Genomic DNA, 4,072 nt, shown 5'->3' on the forward strand with positions numbered 1-4,072 from the left:
GGTCACTCGTGTTATCCGGGCTAGCTTGGAAGAGGGGGAGCAAGAGGTACGGAAGGATATATATTGGTGATGAGAGAAGGAAAGAGCGCAGTAATTAGGGACACACGAGCTGCGCCGTGAGGCAGTGAAAGGAAGGAAGAGAGAGGAAAGAGGCGCCGTGGTGGAGGGTTCCTGATTAATTTCAACCCCCCTGAGGTTCACCGCCAAGCAATGAGGTCGCGCAGCACGCGGTCGCCTTTTGCATGCGTTCCGCCTCCATCGAAATAACAGCGGAATAAGAATACACAGTGCGTGCGGTTCTATGCGTGCTCCCTTAAGAGGAAAAGTCAATGACAGGCGAAGTAAGCAGTTATCAATTGCAAGAGCATTCAGTGTAAACGTATTCAGTAGCTGCATCCAGAGTTTAGCTGCTGTCTGGATATTTTGCTTTTAAAAAGCGAAAGCTTTTCCTACTCCCCTCCGTAGCTTCATCGCCGTGTGCACGAGTTTGACCTTAAACCGAGGAGAAACCACGTGACGACTATGACGTCACTCAGCGGCCGCCGAAACCGAGCGCTCGCCTCTGCCTAGTCACGTGACAACCATGACGTCACTTAACCGCAGCTACGCCGGAGCCGTGCGCTCGCTCTGTCTAGATAGCCTCCGCTGCCTCCCAGGCGGTGCCATTGTATTGCAACAGCTCTCGACAATTTAACTGCAGCAGTCGTCATGGATGATCCAGGCCTCGTGAACTGTCTGCGTCTCAGAGGTTGCGAAGTTAAGCCTGGTAAACCTTGACTAAACGTCAGTCATTACCACCAAGCAACAACCAAGTCTAGCCAAGCTTTACTAGGCTTAACTTTCAAGCTTTCGCTTTGGTTACATAGGTTCAGCCGCGTTAAACCTTTGCCTGATTTTTTTTCTTCCAGCCACAGGACGCCATCAGCCTATCGTAAAGCATTGCTAAAACTGGGCGCTATAGGCAGCACAAACCGCGCTTAAAATCAGGGGCGTGGCTTCAATATTGTCGTCCTGTTCGAGAAACGTCAAAGACTTCCTTATCCTGCACAATCACTTCGAAGAAGGCGTAACCGATTTTAATCAAAAGCAGTTATCGCTTTCCTTTCTTGTGTACGCGTGCATACACCCGGGCGGATTTTGCAAGTATCTCGAAAAAAGAAAAAAAAAACCGCTTAGTTGTCGGCTGCTCGCAGAAGAAATACTCCGGAGAAAACGCGTATTTCAACACCGCAGACGATCGAGCTGTCTCTTCTCGGACAAGCACCTGATGGAAGACAACGAAACGGCAAGAAGGATGACGCAATAATTTGCGCGCGTTGCGAGACCCACGCAGCTGCGAGCAGTTGCGCCTTCCGTCTTACACAGCGGCGGGCGTGTTCGAAAAAAAAGTCGGCGAAACAACCTCTCGCAAGCTTAGCCACTGAGATCAAAAGAACAGAGAAAAGAATAGAAGAGAGGGCACATAGAAACGAAAGCCCGCGGGTGCCAACCCCACGTCGGTTACACTTTGTTGAACCACCCAGCTATACAGCTCGTCGTTTCCTTGGAAAACTGTTTGCTTTCTTCACGCCACCTAGGAATCCGTGCCTCGCGACGCGAGTTTTCTAGCGCTCGGGGGCGTCTCTTTCGCAACTGCAAAGTTTTTTTAAAATCGCGTACATTCCGTTCCCGCTCGAGCCTTGGTGGCGGCGGAGGTTTTAATAATACCCTCCTTCTTCTAATTCTTTCTAAGCGTAATTTCTACTGCGTCGGCAAACCTTAGCAACGGGAATATTACAGCGCTCAACACCTCGGCGCTTAAAAATTTATCGCTCAACTTTAAATACGGCTACGGGCCTGTCGAGCGCGCCAGGCGTTCGCCCCACGCTGGGACGCAGGACGCGTGTTTATTGAAGCCCCGAGAGTGAAACAAAAAGAAATAGAGAGAGATGGAAGGGGGGGAGGGGGGGGGGGGGACAGAAGCCGTAAAACCTTGGGCGTTTTTTTTTTACGCCTTGATTTTACCGCCCTGCCGACGGGTAGAAACCATTCGGACCAACGTTCGCTTTTTTTATTATACCTTTATTATACCCCGCTCATCGTTGCGCGATTCTGGCTCAAAGCGATAAAGCTAAGGAGGAGAATGAGGGCGGGGGGGGGGGGGGGGGACAAACGCGCATGCGTCATTCCCGAGATTCTTCAGACCGGAAACGAGCGGGTGGCGGCCCCCCCAGACGTGGCTCCGTTTGCTCGGCGGAATGCTGACGTCCGCGGCTTCTCTGTCGGCGCACGGCCCTGCGGAAGTGCTTTCCCTCAAAGCACGAACGGAGGAAGCACGTACAAACGCTCGAGAGCTACGCAACAAACCGCGCGAAAAGTGATGAAATCGGAGAAAGAAACATACCTCCGCGTACCGCCGCCCCCCCGCGCTTTATACCGACTCGCTGCCTGTTGGCTGGTGCACACACGGCGCCGGCCTCCAGAACACGCGAAGCCAGCCGGCTGGGAGGGGGGGGGCGCCGTCATATTCGCCCGGAATTCGGGCACCGCGCGCACACAAACACACAGGCATAGATAAATCCACGGGAGCGTATAGCAAAGGGAGGCGATGGTGCCGCCGGGGCACAGCGGAGGAGGAGGAGGGGGGTGGGGTAGAAAGAAGGGGGGGGGGGGGGGCATAAAGCCCCGAGTTCCGTGCCTCGCTGGGAAGCGCCGGGATTTTTCGGAACAACGGGGGGCAGCAGCGCGTTCCTCGGCAACCCGGCTTTGTCCCTACCTACCCCTCTCTCTTCACGCTCCCAACCTTTCCCGCTTCCGTTCGCGTATGTACACCCTCCCTGTAGCATGCGCGGAGCAGGCTCGTTGCGAAAGACTCCGGCGCATCTCTCCCGTAGGCTACGCACCATCGCGCTATTCTGCCGTACACATTCTTTGCCCCGCGCTACGACCGTGGCCCGGTCGTATAGCACGGTAGTAACGCTATGCAGGTGACGGGTCAGGGAACGAGAACGTCGCGCCACCCGTGGCTATGGCGGATAGCTGTATGCCAGGCTGGGGAATCTGCGACAGCGCTATGTACCGGGCGTGCCGATCGTTCTCAATGCCGCCGCGCACGCGTATAGGCAGAGCTTTTGCGTGTAGGCAGGACTTGGAAAAGCTCTGCCCGAGTACGATGGCTATCGCTCCCTCAGCGCGGCGGTAACAGGTTCTCAAGTTAATTGGCACCGTACTGCTTTCAGCGCCACAAGAACGACCCCTTTACTCCTAGACGACCCCCCTCCCTCTCCATTTCACACTCTTACCCAATAAACGCCCTTATTTCTTAAGGCGCCCGTAAGGAAAAAGTTATGGGCGTCGGCGTCAAATCAGTTTCTCTCTTTTTTTCCGGTGGTCGATGTAAGAGTTTAGATCGAGCCCCACTGAAGGCGGTGATGCTACTTCGCGGGAGCACCAGATGCCGCCAGCAGTGCAGCTGGACAAGTGCGTGAAGCTTCAGGCGAAAACAAGACGCTCGCTCTGCCACGCAAGCATGCACACAAGCCGACAAGCACGCCACGAGAGCCAAGCAATACAGGCCGCATTTCTGCGGCTGCACGGATAACGAGTACCGCGCTAATCCCTTCCTCCGGAGGTGCACTCGGACGCGGAGCAGACATATATACGGAGCCCGACTCCCGCGCAGCTGGAGCACGGCTGCCACTAATTCCCACTGCGCGCGGGTTGAGATTGCCGGCGGCGCAACTGCGCCTGCTCGCAACAGTTTCGTTTCTGGTTAGTACCGGGGCCTAAGCGCGCGGTACAAAGTGCGTACAACGGATGGCAGCTTATGCGCGCGTGCGGCGTGGCCGCCGCTCAGCCTTCTTAAGACGCAGCGAGACGAACACCACCTACGTCTAGAAATGCCGCACAGAGTCCCGCACACGCTCACTGCGGGGAAGTACTACTCTCAGTATCTTAACATCGCCCTTCCTTTCCTTAGGCTGCAGGGCGTCGCATTAGCGCGAAATGCCTCTTCGGCGCGCGCTGCTCGCCACGGATTGTGCCCGCCCTCTGCGGCACTGTCCTTTTGCCTCCCTGCGGGCGCCAGCTCCGG

Source organism: Amblyomma americanum, chromosome 2 (genome assembly GCF_052857255.1).
Source record: "Amblyomma americanum isolate KBUSLIRL-KWMA chromosome 2, ASM5285725v1, whole genome shotgun sequence".
Taxonomy (NCBI): Eukaryota; Metazoa; Arthropoda; class Arachnida; order Ixodida; family Ixodidae; genus Amblyomma; species Amblyomma americanum.